This window comes from Microcebus murinus, chromosome 5 (assembly GCF_040939455.1).
Source record: "Microcebus murinus isolate Inina chromosome 5, M.murinus_Inina_mat1.0, whole genome shotgun sequence".
NCBI lineage: Eukaryota > Metazoa > Chordata > Mammalia > Primates > Cheirogaleidae > Microcebus > Microcebus murinus.
In genome coordinates this window covers 106,073,950-106,096,096 of record NC_134108.1, presented here as the reverse complement: position 1 = coordinate 106,096,096, position 22,147 = coordinate 106,073,950, and the positions used below count along the sequence as shown (strand labels likewise).

General features: G+C 35.7%; 1 protein-coding gene across 1 annotated transcript in view; it reads left to right on the top strand.

Annotated features, from left to right (window-relative positions):
- ZFAND3 (zinc finger AN1-type containing 3) overlaps positions 1-22,147 on the top strand; it is a 321,862-nt gene that overhangs the window by 218,279 nt on the left and 81,436 nt on the right. The gene's annotated exons all lie outside the window — the stretch shown is intronic.

Below are 22,147 nucleotides of genomic sequence, written 5' to 3'. Positions count from 1 at the left end.
ACCATTTGAAACAAATGGACAAGGTAAAGAAGCTAGATAGATGGGTACCACATGAAGTAAATGAGCATCAGCAGAGAAATCCTCTGGAAGCTTACCTTTCTTTGCTGTTATGATGTAAAGGCGAACCATTTGTACATCATATTGTTATGAATGATGAGAAGTGGATTAATTTTGACAATCACAAATGTTTGGCACAGTGGTTGGATAAAGATGAAGTGCCGAAACATAGTCTAAAACCGAATATTCATCAAAAAAAAGCGCTAATGGTCTGTGTGTGGTAGTCCAGTGCTGGTATTATCCACTACAGCTTCATGAAACCTGGTCAGTTGATTACAGTGGATGTCTGCTGCAACCAACTGGATGAAATGATGAGGATGCTGGTGATTAAGCAGCCAAGATTAATTAGTCAATAGAGACAGGCCAATCCTCCTGCAGGACAGTGTTTGACCACATGTTGCACAAACAATGCTGCTCAAGCTACAAAGGCTTGACTTGGAAACACTCTGTCATCCATTGTATTCAGCGGACTCTTCGCCAAATGACTACTACTACTTCCAAGCTTTGGCCAATTTCTTGCAAGGAAAAGAATTCAATTCTCAACCATCTGTAGACAACACCTTTTGTGACTTGATCACCATTTGCTCTCCAGGCTTCTTCGCTGCTGGCATAAACAAACTACCATTAAGATGGCAAAACTGTGTCGATAGTTTAGGCAGATACTTTAATTGTACTGCTTCTTGTTTTGAGATATACTTTTGATTCAGAATTGGACATTTCATATTTAATGACCTAATAGCCTGCTATCCCAACATATTCTTTTTCTTCAAGCTATGTAATCTTCTAGTGAACAGAGAATAGGTATCCCATGGTCATTTCTATTTTTAGTTTAGGACCTTTTAAAGGTTTGTAAGATATCATGAGTAAGCACACACAACATAAAATATCCAGAAATGAGTAGAAGATGTTTTTAGTATTATCCAAGTGATAACTAAGCCTTGGCGTAGCCTTCCTGTTGTAGTCTTCCCAGTGTCTGGCATGAGCTAGCAATCTTGGGTTCAGTAGAATAAAATTTCTGACAAGGGTTGTTGAATGGAACCTGACCCTGGATGTCAGTAAACAGTTTATTTTTTGCCATATTCTTATCTCAGTTTTCTCAAATCATGAAGTGTAATACAAACAGTGGTTGGTGTACTCCAACTAATTAAAGAGGATAAGCACACTCATAGTGCAGGAATAAATTATAACAATGCCTTGAAATTCTTTTTTTCCCCCCTTCTGTGTCCTCATCTCATGCATAAATTGGGTCAAACATTTTCATACTTAAATAAGTATAAAAACTTACATTTTCCTTTAAGCTGGCCCAATATGCACTTGTCTACAGGAAGAATTTAGATTATGTTACAGTTGTACTTCACAAGTTGTAAGTTCATATCAGATTTTTGGTTTTAAGAGAACTGTGACAGTTCTAAATGCTTGTTTAACAAACATTATAACCCCAACCCATCACCATTTTAGAGGTGAAAGCTTAAGTAACTTCTTGATAAAAATTTTTCTAGCATCCAGATTGCCCATGAAGTTAGGTGATGTTGTTAATATAATTGATTGACAGTCATCAGCTGATAGGTAAAAGGTACTCATGCTTTAATATAGATCAAGGAAAGAGCTTATCTATGCCCAGAACAGGGCACACATAGTGGTACTTCCATTGGGATGGGGCCACACAAAGCCCCATTGTGGTACTTCCATTGTGGGGACAAAGGACATGTTGCCACTGCTGTTACTCGTTAATAAAGCTGAGGACTTCTTGGACCCTTTAAGAAGCTCACCTTTGTTATTCTCCCAGTATGTGAGTATAGGTTGTGAGTATAGGGTGTGCTGTCATGTACCCTCTCAGCTGTTATGGAGACCAGCCAAGTGGCTGCCTGTTCACCAAGTACAAACACTTGATAACAACCCAGCATATTCCTGAATGTTTACTACAAAGTCGAGTGAATCAAAGATTAACTTTCGAGGCTTAACATCTTTTCTTGCAGGGAGTGACTTTTACTTCACATGATCTTAGTATGTATTATATGTGAGGGGGTTATGTGGGAAAATATGAGCTAATTAGCACAAGTGCCAAAGAACAGAGAAGTTAGAGAGTGAAAGCAGAATGGGCCATACTTGGCTCCTTCATGGGAGTCCACACATGGGGGAAGAAGGCTTCCAGGGCTGCTCTGCAGCCTAACACGTCAGATCTTCAAGGATTAAGCAGCTGATCAGAGAGTCCTCTAGCCTTTTGTATCTCAGCCTGGCCTTTTTTCTGCCATCAAGGTATTGAAGACCTTAGGAGTAGAAGTAGCTCTGCTAGAGCGCTTTATTATTAATATCTGTTGATGACACAGTTTGCTTCCTCCTGTGTGGTAAAGGCAGAGGAGGAAGGGCAATGCAGCCTTTGATTGCAATCAAGGAGGAAGTTCTCCTTAGCATGTTGGTCAGTTAGCTCTTTATGAAAGGGCTCATGACTTTTTATTTCATAGAGACATTTTAAAACTTGTGAACTTGAAATGAATCTTACCAACTAAAACTGAACCAAATGTACCATTTTAATTGGATTTGGAAAGAATATACAAGGGAAATTATTTATAAAATGGGATATTTTTAAATGACAGGGTTCCCCCTGGGCCTCCAGGGGGACATTCTGAGGTAGGATCTCCAAAGACAGTCATATAGGAGAAATCAACTGAAAGTCATTTCCCCCCATTTGGTGCTTTAGTTTTTCTTAAGAGAGAAAAAAAGTTTCTGGCATGAGTTAGAAAATTTATTATAGAATTCTTACCTGTACCATTTCATTGTCAATAGGCCCCCATAGTCATTTGTCTTTGCCAATAACATTAGTCTTGGATGTTTAGATGTCATTCCAGATACAGAGGACTTGAAAGCAAGGCATACCAAGAAGGATCTGAATCTATATTGCATAAGCTGCTTGGGGCAGCACTATATCTTAGTAGCTGTAGGATCGTATCTAGGATCGAAACTTGGGTTTGTTTAAAGCTCAAGCTAACTAGGATGTTTTTATTTTTGAGTTAGAAGTAAAACCATGGAAGTTAAAGTTAACAGGTTTGTTTTGTTTTGTTTTAAATATAAGATAGGTTAGAAATAAAACCTAGATAACATTTCTCAAGCTGGGATTGACAGGCTATATTTTCAGTGTTCCAAAATTTGACACCTTTGAGAAACTGTGCCATAAAGAATGTTTACCAACTGTCTCTTCTTCTAAATGTTTCCTTGTATTGTGTTAATATAATAAAAAAGTTATGGGGTATTACAAGTTAGTGTTTTATTCCTTTTATTTACTTCCTTACTAAAGGACAATTTTACAAGACTGTAAAATTTGGGGGAGAATAATGAGATGATCTAAAAATATATAGAATCTCAGGATTTGTCTATCTGATGTCAATATTTTCTAAAAACTTGAAGGTTAAGATTGTTGATAGCCCGCTTCAAAACATACTTAAAGTCACAGGATGAACTAATTGGCCACTCTCTCCCTCTTTAACCTTTCTATACACATTTTCGTTCTAGCTTTGTCAAGGATTTACAGGGATTTGCCTCAGAAGGAGACACAAGGGAGTATAATATATTCATAAGATGGAGTAGTATTCAGAAGTTAAAATGAATAAATTAGATACATATGTGTCAGCATGAATATATGGGAAAACTAACATTGAGGAAAGCTAGTTATGTTGGGAGACATGCAGTATAATACTATTTATGTAAATTCAGAAAACCAATACTCTATATGCATGGGTAATACAAGTATAAATACATGACCTGCAAGGTGCTATTCCAAAGTCATAATGGTTATGTTTACAAAGCAGAATGGCACTCAGGAGGAGCAGCAGCTTACTAGTAGTAATACTTTAAAAAATTTTTATGCACAAATATATATAATGCAGCTATTATAAATATTAAAATTAGTTAATTCTACGTGGTGGGATAAATAGGTATTTGTCATGTTGTCTGTGCTTTGGTTTTAATATTTTTGAAAATACATGCTTACTATAAAAAAACCAATCATGACATCAGTTTAGAAAATAATATTCTTAAACGTACAGTGCATATCCACTGAGGCTCTGAGAAAGAAATGGATAAAAAACTAAAAAAAGCTAAAAACTTTATTTTTGTACAGTTTATTAAACATAGTACTTTATAAGCCTTCATTTTTCACTTTTTTTCATTGTCTATACATAGATAAGCCTTATCAAAGGATATTTTGGTGGTTTAACACAGACAGGATTGTAGTGACTATTCTTGTATATGCATCTTTTTAAAAATTTTAATTCATTATATATGTTTTGTGGCAAAATTTACCTAACAAAAAAGTCACCATCTTAATGCTTAAGTGTATAGTATATGTCTCTTTGTGACTAGCTTATTTCACTTAATATAATGTCCTTAAAGTTCATCCTTATTGTAGCATGTGACGGATTTTTTCTTCCTTAAGAAGAAAATACATACAGTGAAATTGTATATACCACATTTTGTTTATACATTCATCCCTCAGTGGACACTTGAGTTACTTCTGTAGACATACCTTTAAAAAGCCTTTTGTTTTGATATAATTTCAAACTTAAAGAAAAGCAGCAAAAAATAATAAGAGGAGCTCCCAATATATGCTTCATGCAGATTCATCAGTTGCTTACATTTTACCCAATTTGTTTATCATTCTGTATGTGTATGTGTATATGTATGTACACACACACACTTGTGCATCTTTTCCAGGACCATTTGAGTGTAAGTTAAAGACATCATGTCCTTTTATCCCTAAATATTTCCATGTGTATTTCCTTAAGAACAAGGGCATTCACTTATACAACCACAGAACAATTATGAAAATCAGGAAATCTAATGCTCACACGATTCTATTATTCAATCCACAGTTCTTATTCAAATTTCATCATTTGTCCCTGTAATATCCTTTTTGTAGATAGCTAGCTATCTCCTTAGCCCCACAATCATCTAATCAAGGTCTTATTCTTTCATTACATTTAGTTGTTATGTCTCTTTATCTCCCTTAGTATGTAGTAGTCCCTTAGTCTGTTTTTTGTTTTCCTTGATCCTTGATATTAGTGAGAACTATAAGCTAGTTATTTGGTTACAATGTCCCTCAATTTGTATTTTCCTGATACTTCCTCATGATTAGATTCAGCGTAAGCATTTTGGGGAGAAATATCACAAAAATGATGGTGAGTCCTCAGTGCATCATATCATGAGGCATGTGATTAAGGTGGTGTCCTCAGGTCTCTCCACTATAAAAATCACTACATTTCCTTTATAATTAATGAGAAATTTATGAAAGATACTTTGACACTATGGTCTTTTGGCCGTAAAGGTGAGTTTTTCCTTTTTGCCCATTTTTTAATTGTATAAGTATAAACCCATGGATTCCTACTTTTTAACTTTAATAAGTTATAATTTATTACTATTATTATATTATTATTGATGTTCAAATTGTCACATTTGGCTACTGGGAATCCCTCTAAGCTGATACCCATTTTCTTTTGTGATGTTACCACTGTTTTTTATATATATTTTTTCTACTTGTTTTATTTTCCTTAAAACACTTTTCTTAAATTAGAATTGGTGGATTAAAAAGTATGCACATTTCAAATAACGCGTGGACTAAATAAATTATACCTTTGGTCAATTTAAGGGGGAAAATGTGTGCATATTTAAATTCTTGAGATATATACTTCTTGAGCTGCTTTTTAATAATCATAAGGAAATTTTGTTATTACTGGCTTTCCACTACAAGAAACATCTGCAGGAAAGAGAAGTGAAGATAAAGAAGGATTTATTTGTCTTTCAGTACCATTCAGGACTAGTATTTTACAACTTATCTGAATGGTTGAACTAGACTTTTAGGGTATATTTTAAATAATAGATGATTAATATAATATATAATTTATAGTAAGTAACAAAAACCTACTTGGCAAAGTATAGATTAGCAATGGGGGACATTTCATTTTTTGGATCAGACATTTTAGTATGTTTCCCACTTGATCCTGCCACAGTGATTAAGATGCCCAGAACAGGTTAGTTTCTTTCCTTCTCTGTGCCTCAGTTTCCTCATATAAAATTTATGTACTCTGTTATTGGTATTGTAACCTTTTTGACTACAACCTACAATAAGAACTATATTTTATATTGTGATCTAATATACATATATATATGTGCATAAAAATATATATTACAAAATCAAAAGTTTTCTAAAACATTCTGGTAGTACTTACACTGATACAGGGAAAAAAGAAAAAAAAATTTAAAAATAATGAAAAATTAAAAAAAAAGTTTTCTAAAACAAAATTTGACCTTGCTGTGTGTAGTGCACTCTATTATTTTCTTTTCTATTCTGTTTCTTTAAAATGCTGATGGTACTGTTGACTTTGTTTTTAGATCAGAAACCTTGTAGCAGATTATTTCTGAAAGCTCTTAAGCTCTAAAATTACATTTGTATATTCTAGGAAGCTATTTTAAAATGACAAGGTAAAAAATAATACAGATTTTGGGGCCAGCTCTGTCAGGGGAGCAGTCACAAAGAACTACTTATCTTGTATAAGTAATTGTGGCCAACTCAAATACCATTCCAATATAAATTCATTCCAAAGTCTTTAATCTGTCCCTCTGATTACAATCACCACTAGAAAAGCCAGTTTTGTTATGTCTTCCCCCTTTAAACTGAACCTCTGCACCATTTTTTTATACCCATAGTAGTACACTAATTATTGCCTATGGTGTGTTTATTTCTGGCCATGACTACATGGTTAATAGAGAAGATTTATTTAATTAAAAAAAAAAACAAAAATCTTACTGCTGGATTTTAGTTTGGTTGAAAGTAAGGCTAGTCAACACTCTTTATAGTTGCAAGGTAACATTTTTAACCTATCTGAAATGACTAAAATTGGTCCTTTAGCCATCTTGCAGAATTTGAGCTCCTGTGTGCTAGAGCCATAGTTCACTCTTGACTAGGTGTCTTTAATGCCTCTGCAACATTTTTGCTGCAGAGAATGTAATTTTTCCTGTCACTCTCAGTTTTAGTTTTTAGGAAAAAAGATGAATGGAATTTAACATCTATCAAATTGATAAACACAATATTAAAAGAGAAATTGGAAATGTGCCGCAGCCTTCATTGACATGCTAGCCTTTTCCCTTGAGTTTGCACTACAGTGTTATTCACATACAAAGCCAAATGAAAGGGGCAGATCACTTTGGTGAAATGCAAGCTTTGGGGTGGGTTGTGTTGGGGAGATGTTTTTCCTTTTGATAAAGTACATTTGAAGATGCAAAAATAATTACTCTTTCTTTTTTTGAGCCAGTCTTTTCAGATTTGTATGATTTGTGCTGAGACAATTGAAGTGTAAAGTGTAAGGAAAATTGTACTGCTTTTGCAACATTGTAGCTAGCCTCCTAAACATCCTCTGTTCATTTTTGTGTTTGTGCATTACTTTTCAGCTCCTCACATTTTTAGATCTTTAACTTAGATTTGGCATGTCCTGCTTTAAAACCTATTTACTTCTATTTAGTTGATATTTCTTATGCATGCATTTTTTACTATGAAAGACAAAATGAGATGAAATCTACAACTGTGGTTCCCCATGTAGAAATTCTAATGCAATTCATGTAAAATTTTATTTCTAATTTGATATACTTGTTTTTCTAATAATTTTTCATCCTGTGGTTTTATCAGTAGCCTTCACTTAAATACAGATATAAATATATATTATTTCAAGTGTTATCTTTATGAAATCCCCTGCATAAAAAGTGAGTTTATTATTATTATCATTTATTATCACCTTTCTTGAAAATGGTAGTTTAGTAAAAAATACCATATATATTACTATAGCTTTTTCTTTCTAAATGAAGATATCAGGACAAAGGGAAAATTCACATTGATTAGTAAAATGAAGACAAGAGGAATTAAAGAAATTTATGCCATAAACATCTGTGTAATTATTAAAGGCAGTGCAGGTTGAGATTCGAGCTTCATAGGGGTCAAAGCAAAAATGGAAATACTGAACAAATAGTTCATATCAACATCTTATGAACTCTGAAATGGATAGTGAGAAGAGTAGTGAACAATGTTTTCAGTAAAAGTTCTTCAAAAAATAGTGTGTTCCACATGGCTCTTTCTTATAGCATCACTCATTAAAAGCCAATGGCATTATCTATGATAATTTTCCTTTTGCCCATTGGTCAGAAATAATGGTAAGTATCATCTCTTAGACTAATGCAAGATCTAAGCCCAGTGAATTTCCTAAATTATTAGACGTTATAAAGAATTTTTGTTTACAAGGCCTCTTAATGGGCTACATATAAAAGAGTAGAGATAATGAGAGTTGTATCTACATAGAACTTTATCACTAATTTGTTGAGTGCTAACAACAGAGGAAATTTGCCTATATTACATGCTGTTAAATATCTGAAAGATGATTTTAGAATGGGAAACTTCTACCTATCCCCCATCCCATTCAAAACAGTTATACTTACAAATAAAAGCATATTCCCAAATGAAAAATATTTTTTAAATATGTTAGTTATACCAAATTTCACTTACGTTACATGAAATTTAGACAAACCAGATTGGATTATTTGACTAGGTTTGACATAGTTGGTTCCTAAGAAAGACTTTCTAATAAATTGTTTTCTCTATCTGATAGGGAGCTATAAATATTTTAATACATTGACTTAGTAGCCTGTGTCCATTTGAGAATCTAGAATGAGCATGAGTTGTAGTCAGTAAAAGATAAAATAAAATCAACATAGCATGGCCTTATTAATTTAAAACAAAAATTTGTGAATTAGGGGTAGATTATCTGGTGTTTTATGAAGAACAAGGTTGTCAGTTGTCTGGAAATTCAAAGGTCTTCAAATAAGACCTTATTTTCAATAAGCCAGTATCTGCTTAATATGGTTTTATTGCATGCTTATACTCATATTTTTATAAGGCTATAAAAGAATTTAATGCAGCCTAGTGGAAAGTTCAGATTATTTTGCCAGCCCACACTGTCTAGTAATCAGCAGCAGGGAAAATCAGAGTTAGGACTGAAGTACTGATCTGGTATTATAAAATCGTTAGTAAATGCCATATGTTTGCAATCTGACTTTTTCAAACCCAATCAGATTTCTTTTAAGCCCTTCTGGTCTGTGATCTGTGATTTACTTTTCAGAATATAATATTTTTGTTGCATTTCCTGAGGGGGAAAATGTGCCCATATACATATATAATATTACATATAATTTAATAAGATTGTTCCAAATTTTATATGTAAAATTTTCTGTGCATACATGTTATAAACCTCAGATTGCATTATTGTTCCCATGTATTTGTTGCCCCCACCACACACACACACACACACACACACACACACACACACGAAAGATAATACTTCCCTGACCTCATCATCAGACTTGGCCACGTGACTTCTTCTAGCCAATAAATGTGAATGACAAGTTTATGTGCCACTATGGTCAGAAACTTGAAGAGCAGTTTTCTCATTCCATTTCTCTTTTCCCTCTGCCACAAGACCAGCAGTGTTTCCAGTTAGGGCCACTCCTTCACTGTGGGTCCCTGGGATAAAGACAGCTATTAAGAGACAGAGTCAGGGCTGAGGAGCTGTGGCTCACGCCTAGCACATTGGAAGGCTGAGGTGGGAAGATTGCTTGAGGCTAGGAGTTCAAGACCAGCCTGAGTAACAGCGAGACCCCCATCTCTACAAAAAATAAAAAAATTAGTTGAGCATGGTGGCACATGCCTATAGTTCTAGCTACTTGGGAGGCTGAGACAGAAGGATTGCTTGAGCCCAGAAATTTAAGGTTGCAGTGTGCTATGATCACGCCATTACACTCATGCCTGTGTGACCCCATCTCTGAAAAAAAAAAATGAGGTAGTCAGGATTTAAACTCAGGCAGACCAATTTTGCGCTCCTAAAAACCACACTGTGACAGAGGATATGTAGATTAATTGTGTACGAGCTTTTCTTACCAGTGGAGAAATCTCTTATATCTGTAGTTGATAACCCTTTATGTGAAGCTACAGCTTTTCCATAACTATCATAATGCTCTTCAGAAAGAACACTTTTTTTGTTATTAGATACTTTTTGGAGGATTGTGAATTATATATACATAATGTATTCTGCTACCTTGGGTTCACTGGATAAAAATTAGCCCTGATCTTGTGAAAATCATGGCCATCTTCTCTGGACATCTCCTGATATGCTTTAATACATGTAATAAGAAAATGTTAGTAAACTCATTTAATCCTTTAGAAAAATTTCTCTTAGCAGTTTAAACCAGTGTGTGGTATTTTACTCTTTGGGAAAGAGATTGACATTCTTAAAATATAATATATTGTTTGAAAAATTTGTACTGAACATCTTACAACTTTTCAGGGAAAGTGTGTCTCAAAAGTTAACATCACCATTCCCAATTGAATTTCCTGGAACAAATGCAGTGGTCGACTTAGCAAAAGGCCTTAAATAAAGGAAGACTTAAGATTGAGTAGAAGTGGGAATATTGAGGGTAGGAATAATTTATTAAATTCAGGAACTGCCCTCATGGATAGAGCTAAGCAAGGACAAGGATGACCAAGATGGAAGAAAACATTAGTGCCTAAGAGCAGGAACACTCCTAAGTGGTCCTACCTCCACCCTCCATCTACAAAATGGAGGTGCCAGTGGGAGTTATTTTTTTCTCCTATTACTTCTACACAGTAAAACAAAAGGCTGATAGCACGAGGACTGTGACTGTAATTATAAAATCAGTGATCTAAAACGGGAGTAAAAAGCAACTCCCGGTGGATAACAGACTTAAACCTAAGGCATGAAACCATAAGAATTCTAGAAGAAAATGTTAGAAAAACTCTTATAGACATTGGCCTAGGCAAAGAATTATGAAGAAGACCCCAAAGGCAATCACAACAACAACAAAAACAAATAAATGGGACCTGATCACATTAAAAAGCTTCTGCACAGCCAAGGAAACTATCATGAGAGCAGACAGACAACCTACAGAATGGGAGAAAATATTCACATGTTACACATACAACAAAGGGCTAATAACTAAAATCTATATAGAACTCAGGAAAATCAGCAAGAAAAAAAATCAAACAACCCTATCAAAATGTAAGCAAAGGATATGAACAGAAACTTTTCAAAAGAAGATAAACTAATGGCTAACAAACGTGAAAAAATGCTCAACATCTCTGTTATCATCAGGGAAATGCAAATAAAAACCACGAGGGACATGGTAGCTCACGCCTGTAATCCTAGTACTCTGGGAGGCCGAGGCGGGAGGATTGCTCAAGGTCAGGAGTTTGAGACCAGCCTGAGCAAGAGTGAGACCCTGTCTCTACTAAAAATAGAAAGAAGTTAATTGGCCAACTAAAAATATATAGAAAAAAATTAGCCGGGCATGGTGGCACATGCCTGTAGTACCAGCTACTCAGGAGGCTGAGGCAGAAGGATTGCTTGAGCCCAGGAGTTTGATGTTGCTGTGAGCTATCCTGATGCCACGGCACTCTAGCTCAGGCAACAGAGTGAGACTGTCTCAAAAATAAAATTAAAAAAAACCCACAATGAGATATCACTTATCCCCAGTGAGAATGACCTTTATCAAAAAGTCCCAAAACAATAAGTGTTGGTGTGGATGCAGAGAGATGGGAACACTCCTACACTGCTGGTGGGACTGCAAACTAGTACAACCTCTGTGGAAAGCAATATGGTGATACCTCAAAGAGATACAAGTAGAACTACCATTTGATCCAGCAATCCTTGGGCATCTACCCAAAAGATCTGGGTAGATACTGGGCATCTACCCAAAAGAACAAAAGACATTCTATCAAAAAGACATCTGCACTAGAATGTTTATAGCAGCACAATTCACAATTGCAAAGATGTGGAAACAACCCAAGTGCCCATCAATACATGAGTGGATTAATAAAATGTGGTATATGTATACCATGGAGCACTACTCAGCCACAAAAAACAGTGATGATATAGCTAGCACCTCTTGTATTATCCTGGATAGAGCTGGAACCCATTGTACTAAGTGAATTATACCAAGATGGAAGAACAAGTACCACATGTACTCACAATCAAATTGGTATTAACTGATCGACACTTAAGTGCATATATAGTAATAACATTCATCAGGTGTCAGGCAGGTAGAAGGGATGAATATATACACACCTAATGGGTGGGGTGCACACTATCTAAGGCATGGACATGCTTGAAGCTCTGACTCGGGTGGGCTCTATTCTGTTGTCACTGAAGCTTTTATGGGACTTTAGAAGCCATAGGTCCAGGCTGACAAAAATCTTCCAGGCTCCAGCTTCTCCAGCAGTTACATTCATGCCATAACTGTGGCATTGGAGTGATTAATCACTAAGGATTAACAGCTTGAAGGGGATATCTTTAGATGGTATTAAGGATCAATTGTAAACGAATATGTTAGAAGTTTTTTGTTTTGTTTTTAGGCTATAGCTTGCCTTTTATTTTTTTGAGACAAGAGTCTCACTCTGTTGTCCAGGCTAGAGTGCCATGACGTCAGCCTCACACATGGCAACCTCAAACTCCTGGACTCAAGTGATCTTCCTGCCTCAGCCTCCCAAGTAGCTGTAACTACAGGCATGTGCCACCATGCCTGGCTAATTTTTTTTATATGTATATATTTTTTAGTTGTCCAGCTGATTTCTTTCAATTTTCTTTTCTTTTTTTCTTTTTTTTTTTTTTTGAGACAGAGTCTCGCTTTGTTGCCCAGGCTAGAGTGAGTGCCATGGCGTCAGCCTAGCCCACAGCAACCTCAAACTCCTGGGCTCAAGTGATCCTCCTGCCTCAGCCTCCCAAGTAGCTGGGACTACAGGCATGCGCCACCATGCCCGGCCAATTTTTTTCTACATATATATTAGTTGGCCAATTAATTTCTTTCTATTTATAGTAGAGACGGGGTCTTGCTCTTGCTCAGGCTGGTTTCGAACTCCTGACCTCGAGCAATCCGCCCTCCTCGGCCTCCCAGAGAGCTAGGATTACAGGCGTGAGCCACCATGCCTGGCCAATTTTTTTTTTTTTTTTAATAGAGACCTGGTCTCGCTCTTGCTCAGGCTGGTCTCAAACTCCCGAGCTCAAACAATCTGCCTGCCTCAGCCTCCCAGAGTGCTAGGATTACAGGCATGAGCCGCCACACCCAGCTAGTTTGCCTATTTCATTTTGTCTAATTTTTCCATGATACATCCATTCGTGTTGGTAATTTTGATGGTTGAACTGATTACACACACACACACACACACACACACACACACATCATCATCAAATGCACATTTTGTTGGAACTAGATTAATGTCACAATATTCATAAAACTTCCGTTTTCAGTTTTTAAAAAATTGACACGTTTTGTGGTTAGACTGAAACGAGGTAAATGTGTCTCTTGTTGTTCTTGTAGTACTAATGGATTGTTAGATATTTGCTGTAATGTTAACATTGTTAATTTATGCCCTGTAAATGAATATGAAACACTATTACTGGAAAAACTGTATAGTCTGCACAATAAATGCTGTATAAGAAACAAGCCTCACTCCAAATAATTTTTTTTGCTAGTTCACACTTCTGAGCAGTTGGCTCTGTAGGTGTGAAGAATCTAAGATCTTTATGATTTCTGTGATAAACTAGATTATAAAACAAGCTTAATTACTGATAAGAGCAAGCTTTGTCAACTTCATATAGTCTCTTGTTGCCTGTTTTTTGGGGAGAAATATTTGAGGACATGCTTTTGGGAGCGAGTCTAATGTTATCTCCATTTTCAAAAGTTTGTAGCTTTGTGGCCTGAATCTAAGCAAACAGGAAGTGAGTTGTGAGACCTTTTGAGTAATGTCTGGATCAGTTACCTATGATGAGTTGTAAGAAAGAAAATTTTTATATGTGCGGGGGTAATTTATAAAATCCAAACATCTGCTTATTGGCAGGGGTCTTGATATTTCTACTGTATGTATAAGTGCTCTTGCCTCCTATAAATAAATTTTATAGCAATTTAAAATCCATTATGGCCTGGCACAGTGGCTCACACCTATAATCCCTCACTTTGGGAGGCCAAGATGGGAGGATTGCTTGAGCCCAGGAGTTTGTGACCAGCCTGGGCAACATAGACTCCATCTCTACAAATAAATAAATAAAATCTATTACTGTCTAAGAGAACTAATATTCTTCAACTTTTTGTATTCATCAGTATCCAATAAGTTCAAGAAATCTATACTGTGTATTATGTGGCAGGCATTTTGATAGGGGCTGGGATATACAGTGAATAGACATTCATTCATCCAAAAAATATTTATTTTTTACTTTTTTATTTTTTTGAGACAGAGTCTCACTGTTGCCTTGAGTAGAGTGCCGTGGCATCAGCCTAGCTCACAGCAACCTCAAACTCCTGGGCTCAAGCGATCCTCCTGCCTCAGCCTCCCCAGTAGCTGGGACTACAGGCATGTGCCACCATGCCTGGCTAATTTATATACATATACATATATATATATGTATATATATATATATTAGTTGTCCAACTAATTTCTTTCTATTTTTTTAGTAGAGACGGGGTCTCGCTCTTGCTCAGGCTGATCTCGAACTCCTGAGCTCAAACAATGCGCCCGCCTTGGCCTCCCAGAGTGCTAGGATTATAGGCGTGAGCCACCGCACCTTCCAAAAAATAGTTAATGAAGTGCCTTCTTTAGGTAATCTTAAGGACTTCTCTGAGGAAGTAGTGCTTATGTTAAGAGTTTAAAGATGAATAAGAATTACCAAGGTGAATATCAGGATAAAATCTCCCACGTGCCATGATCAAGTATTCCAGATTGAGAAAGAGCATAGAGTGTTTGAAAAGCCAAAACCACTGGAGAATCCTCTCAGCTGAAGCAGGCAGAGGGTGAAGGGGAGCAGTGGCTTAAGAAGAAATAGCCAGTTCTTGAAGGGACTCCTAACTTTTAAGCCATGTTTAGGATATTTGGATCTGATTGTAAAGGCAGTGAGAGTCATTCAAGGGGTTAGGGAAGTGACATTATCAGAATTTGGTTTTTATAGACACTGTGGTTGCATTGTGGAGAGTGGATTAGAGTGAGCAGAGAGAAGATCAAAGATGCTATTGAAGTAATGTGACAGATGATGATGGCTTAGACTAGAGTGGTAATGGAGAAGTGGATGGAGTCAAGAGATATTTAGGAGGTATAAATGACTAGATTTGGTGATTTTTGAGATGTAAAATTAAGGGAGCATGTGGAGTTCAAGATGATTCCAGGGCTTCTGACTTCAGTATCTAGGTGAGTGTTTGTACCATCCCACGAGATAGGAAGGGCAGAAAACAAGATTTATTTAAATTTTTGAGATCCTCAAATTGCACACATTAATGGACATAAATAGAGAATACAGGATAGGAGTCATTTATCATTAGAAGGATGTATGCTTGAGGGTGGCATGTAATATATATATATATTTGAACTTGTTTAAAAGCACACAGAAACAAAACAGTATTAATCTGTCTATTCTGAGATCAATGAAGACAGCCTAATTTTTAAAGAGAAGGAATCATCCTGAGAAAGTAGGTGAGTATCTGGTAGGGTAAAGGTTTTATGGTTTTGTTTTTTAAAGAAGCTGAAAAGAGATTATTCATGACAGGAAGTTTAAATAAACTCAGCCACATTGAATAGATCACAATTTTTCCCATAAGCTAGGTTCCAAGCCTTTTAAGGTTTTAATAGTAACCAAGTCCATTGGTTCTTACTATTGTTTAAACCAGTTTTTTCTTGCTAAGGCTATTAACCCAGGTTGACATCCAACTACTTAGAATTTTATTAAGATTTTAATCAGAAAGCTAGAAGTCTGGTTTATGAATTGGCTGGCTATTGCTAATGGCTTTGTAATTTTAAAAAATAAGTTACTTAAATTTTACAGTAGGGAGGTGGGAGCTATGCAACTTTAGAAACCTAGAAATATATGTATGAATAGAGGCTATAGCCTATTATGGACATAAATTGGGAGGAGAGAGGATGATGAACAGAACCCTATTATATAGTACCTTGCATGAACCAAACTCTTGAGATACAGGAAATGAATTTTTATTTGTAAGTGGGTTAACAAGCAAAACCCCTGGCAACCTTTTTTATTTTACTTTGATTGACTACTTGAAATGTGAAGTATTTTATGGTATGAAATAACAAACTAAAGCTTCCAGTATGATCATGGAGTTACAATCTGTGGTATATAGTCAGGTGGAGTTTGGAGACTGGGCATGGAAATGTGGGAACCAGCAAAGTACTCCTGTGCAGGCTACAAGCTATTGCATTTTTAGGAGGCTGGGGAGGTGGTTGCTTCAGTGGTACATGCTATAGTGGGAAGAGCACAGACATTAGAGTCAGGTAAATGTGGGTCTCAAACCCCAGCTTCAGCATTTGTTAGAAGGGGGTAGGTTGCCCACATTTCCCGTGCCCACTATCCTGTACTGACATGTGGGGATGACATCTACTGCCCAGTTTATTTGGAGGGGTAAATGAGAATATAAAGGTAAAGCCCCTGACAGAGTGCCTGGCTCATAGTAGGCATTTAATTCTTAGCTCTTCTTTGACTTCCAATTTTATTTTCTTTATACCCAGCTTTAGTGTCTATGATAATGATATAGAAGTCTTATTAGTGAGCCCAATTCATAGGTATTGAGCACTTTATCTTTTAGAAATGCTAACCCACATGATGCTAGAAGTACTGTTAAAAGCACACAAAATTGTTTGTGAAAGGCTTAAAATAACAGTTGATAAATACTTAAAATGTAATCCAGTGATGGACTTTTTACAGGAAAACATTGGCCACGTGTTTATCCAGTTAACATATATTGGGGACCATTATTGTCCTGGAACCTGTGTGATGTGGGAGACTGTTAATTGGACAGATGATTCTTAGACACTATAGTAAGTCTCGTACTGTGGGATATTGCAGAGTATTATGCCAAGAGAATTTGACAATATGTACCAAATGCTTTAAAAATGTGTATCCTCTCTTACCAGTTGATCTGCGTTAGTGATATAACCTAGGGAAGCTCAGTGAAATCTTATATGTAATAGTGAAAAATTGGTAACCGAAAATGTGTAACAATAGTGAATTGGTTTATTATATCTATAAATGGACAGACTGTGAACTCATTTGTGATCATACAGATCTATATTTGACAAAAATAATTCATGATACATTGCTTAGAGAAAAAAGTAGGTTACTCAACAAGGTTAAAAAGAATTAACTTATTTTCAAAGAAAAAGTAGTGAAATTTCTGAAATTCTTTCTGAATCACTTTTGTATATTCCCTGCTTTGATGAAACTATTTTGAAAGACAAATTTTTGTCATAATCTGGAAGTGGAGTTTGGGTGTAAGTAAGCTAAGCATCTTACCAAATCTGTAGAGTGCATCTAAGAGATGAATAGTGGAAAATATGCATGTCAAATTGAGTTTTTGAGTAGTGGATAGGTCACATATGGTTCTAGAGAGATTGCCCGGATGAATGGGCTTGTTAGCAGGACATGGCAAAGTGCTTTTCCACAGTACTTCCAGGCTTTTGAGATGCATCTTGTAAAAAGTAAGAAGATTGACCTGTAAAAAATCATTCTGAAAACAATGGAGAAAAATATGCCCAGTGAGTATGTTGGCAGCCAACCCAGTGACTTCACTGGCCATTTTGGCTTAGCTGGCACCATTAGGTCACTTTATCTTATGAAAAACATTCCATTTCTGGATACTAAGAGTTTCAAGAGTATTTTTGTTTAGAAATTATTTTTCTCCTTAGTTGATAATGAGGTAAACTGCCAAGATCTTGGTTGCTATTCACTCTTCACTTGATCTTAGCCAAAAAGTAGAGAAGCAATTGCTTTTCACTCTTGAATAGTAATCCCATTATTGTTTAAAGGTTTTTTTCAGGTTTTACAAATAACAGTTTGTTTTTAAAAAGATTTATTCCCATAAACCTCTCTTAGACTCACAGCTTTATTCAAAGATAAGTTTACATCTTTGGGTATACAATTAGCCAATTGATACTTGTTCCTAATTTTTTTCTCATTTGTAGACATGGGTTAGCTTGGATATTTCTAGTTTTTTCATTTATATGAGAATGGTAGAATAACAAATGAACCGACCTTTACTGTGTCTGGATCAGATGAAGTAGCTGTTTCTGGATGCTTCATCTGCACTGTTTCCAGGCAGAGTCTCTGCCTAGTACTTTGTTGTTTATTTCTTTTACATGTAATGTAAATCTGCTCCCCTTCACCTTTGGAATAGACTTTTGGGATTTCTAACCTTCTCTCTCTCCCCCCTCCCTCTTTCTCCTCCCTAGATAAGATGATGACTCAGTTTCAGTTCTTTTAGATCCTTATAACATTTCTAATTAAATAGTAGAGAAATGATTATGGGAGGGACACAATGATTATTGACATAGGAGAGCTAATGAGATGACATGACATAAAGTATCATTATTGCAGTATTTTTATTCCATTTATCTAGGACTCTTTTCTTGAAGGTGCTATACAAATAACATTGAGATAATAAGCCATTTAACAAAGTCAAAACATAAAGAAGAAAGTAGCTATGAGAAATAAATACACAGAAAAGAGGCAGTGGAGCCTTTAGATCACTGATGGGCACGGCATTTAGTACCTCTGGCTACATACATTGCACTCGCTATTGGTGCTGCCAGTGGTTGGGGGTTTGGCATGAAGGCCTCTTGCTTAGGTTAGTTTTGTGCTCACAATGCTATGGCCTCTGGTTGTGATTGAAGACCATGGGCTGTGTTGTCAAATGTAGCGGTCCCCAACCTGTTTTGGCACCAGGGACCGCTTTCATGGAAGACAGTTTTTCCATGGACCAGGGGTAGGGGTTGGAGGATGATTTGGGGCTGATTCAAGCACATTACCCTTATTGTGCAGTCAAACCTCTCCACTAATGATAATCTGTATTTGCAGCTGCTCCCTAACACTAGCATCGTTGGCTCAGCTCCACTTCAGATCATCAGGCATTAGATTCTCAGAAGGAATGCACAACCTAGATCCCTCAAATGCTCAGTTTACAGTAGGATTGGTGCTCCTATGAGAATCTGATGCTACTGCTGATTTGGCAGGAGGCGGAACTGTTGTGGTAATGCGAATGATGGGGAGCAGTGTAAATACAGATGAAGCTTTGTTTGCTCACCTACCGCTCAACTCCTGCTGTGCAGCCCAGTTCCTAACAGGCCACAGTACCAGTCCTCAGCCTGGGGATTGGGAACTGCAGGTCAAATGGACCTGTCCCTGTTACTTACTAGCTGTTAATTTAGAAATTACCTAAACTTTCTGAATCTCGGTTTCTTTATCAATAAAATGATGCTATTTATATTAATACCTTCTTTTTTAGGGTTTTCCTGAGGTTGAATGTAAGTGAGTTATACACATAAAACATTTAGTTCAGTGCCTGGTACATAGTAAATGGCATCATAAATGCTAGATATTCTTATTCTCAGAATATGTCAAAATGTAGTGATTCTGATGAGGTTATGGAACATCATAGCAACAGCTTCTCTGTGGTTCAAAAGATAAGACTGTGGAATTGTAAGGATCTTTTACTTCTCTGAACTGATACAGTAAAGAATAATCTGTATTTCACAAAGGAGCATTAGATTTTCTTAAGGAAACATAAGAAAATATAGATAATAATCACACTCACATGCCTACCACCAGCTTAAGAAATAAAAAATGGCAGAATAGGAGACGCCTGTTCTTCTCTTTAATCCTTGGCCCCCAAGAGATAACCACTGTCTTGAATTTGGTCTGTTATTTCCTCCAATGTTTTTATCTTATAATTATTGTCATTTTGTATCCATAAACAATATATGGCATTTTTATATATTTAAATTTTATATGAATATTATTATATTGTATATATCCTTATATAGGTTGCTTGCTTTTCTCTCACACATTTTTTTTGAGATTTTTTCTGTTATACTTGTAGCCTTATTCATTCAACTGCCATAGAACAGTTAAATAAATAAGGCTACAATTGTAATTCATTCATTCTGTTGTATGAATGAATATGCCTTTTAAAATCTATTTTCTGTTAATGGACATGACCTATTTCTTTGAATATTTTTGTGTCTCTCACCATCACACTACCTTCTCTTAACCTAAGAGGTAATCACTATCCTGAATTATGTTAATATTTGGGGGTTTCAAAAAATGGCTTAAGAATGTATATCCCTAAAAAATATATTTAAGTTTTGCCTGTTTTTAAGGTTTATGTAAATACAGTACAATCTCGTATGTTATGTGGTGGCTTACTATTTTTTTCAACATTTTGATTATGAGATTCATTTATGTCGTTATATATGGCAATAGTTATTTGTTTTCATTGTGTACAATATAGTGTTATTTATAGACCTTTAGGTAGTTTCTGACTTTCTACTATTGCAAACAATATATAATTAACATCCTTGTACATGTCTTCTTGAATATGTGTGTTGAGTTTCTCTCAGGCATATACCTAGGAATGAAATGACTGGGGTGTTGGTAATGTATGTGTCTTTATCTTTACTGAATATTGGTGTATGGTAATTTCACTATCATTTAATTATAAAGTATTTTCTATTTTATAATTTGATTTGGCCCATGAGTTTAAAGTATATTTTTAAAATTCATAAATATATAGAGGTTTTAAATCAGTTTTTAACTTAATTACTCTGTGTTCAAATAATATTGTCTGTATCTTACTAATTCTTTGGCATTTGTTGAGACTTTTGCTTTATATCCTAATACGTGGTCAAGGTTTAGCCAGGTCTTAGTCACGTTTTATAAATATTCTACATGTTTGAAAATAATTTATTCTCTAATTATTGGATACTCGAATCTATTTATGTTTATTAATCTTCTCTAACTTTACTAATAATTTTGAGACAGGAATATTAAAATCTTCACTTATAGAAAATTTTTCAGTTTCTTGTATATAACCATTTTCATTTTACATACAGTTGGCGTTTGAACTACATGGGTTTAAACTTTGAAAGTCCACTTATATACCATTTTTTTCTACCAGACACATAAAAAATACTTGCAAGGTGTGAAACCTGCATATACAGAAGACCAGCTTTTCATATTTGCTGGTTCCACAGGGCTGACAGCAGGTTTGGGTATATGTGGGAGTCCTGGAACCAATCCCCTGCGTACACGGAGGGAGCAAATGTATTTTGAGGCTTTAGTGAATTGTTAGTTTTGCCATTGTATAATGATCCTATTTACCTCTAATAGTGGTTTTTGCCTTAAAGTTTACATATTCTGACAGTACTCTCACTATACTGGCTTTCTTTTCATTTGTATTTAGTTGCCTGGTATTAAAAAAATGTATGTGTGTGTGTGGATGTGTGTGTATAGTTATCCTTTGGTATACATGGGGGAGTGGTTCCAGGACCCTTCCCTTTACCAGAATCCCAGCATACTCAGGTCCTGCAGTCTACCCTGTGGAACCCACTTATATGCGAAGTCAGCCCTCAGTAGAGGCAGGTTTCACATCCTGCAAATCCTGTATATGCATTTGGCTGAAAAAAATCTGTATATAAATGGACCCACACAGTTCAAACCCATGTTGTTCAAGAGTCATTTTTACTTAAACACTTTCTTTATCCTCGTGTTTATGTTTTTAGTATGTCTCCTGCACACTGAATACATATTAATAATAATTGGACTTTATTTAATCTAAATTTTCTTTCTTTTAGCTAAGTTGAGTTTGTTTACATCTAGTACCATTACTGATATATTTATACGTATTTCTACCATCTTACATGTTTTCTATTTGCGATATTGTTTTCCGTGCTGCCCTTTTCCTTTTGACCTTTCCTTCTGAAAAGTTTGATCAACTTTTCTTTATTCCTTTTTTCCTTAGTGATTACCCTTAAAAATGTTAACATTGCTTTTGGCTTTGCAAAATCAAACATAAAAATCAGTGTGTCTGCCATTCTCTTCTGAATAGTATAAGAACTTTGGGAAACTTCATCTCCAGGTAGCTCCACCAATCTTATATGTTTTTGACCAGTATTTTTTTCCATTGTTTTTTAATCACCTAAATTAGTCTTTATTATTGC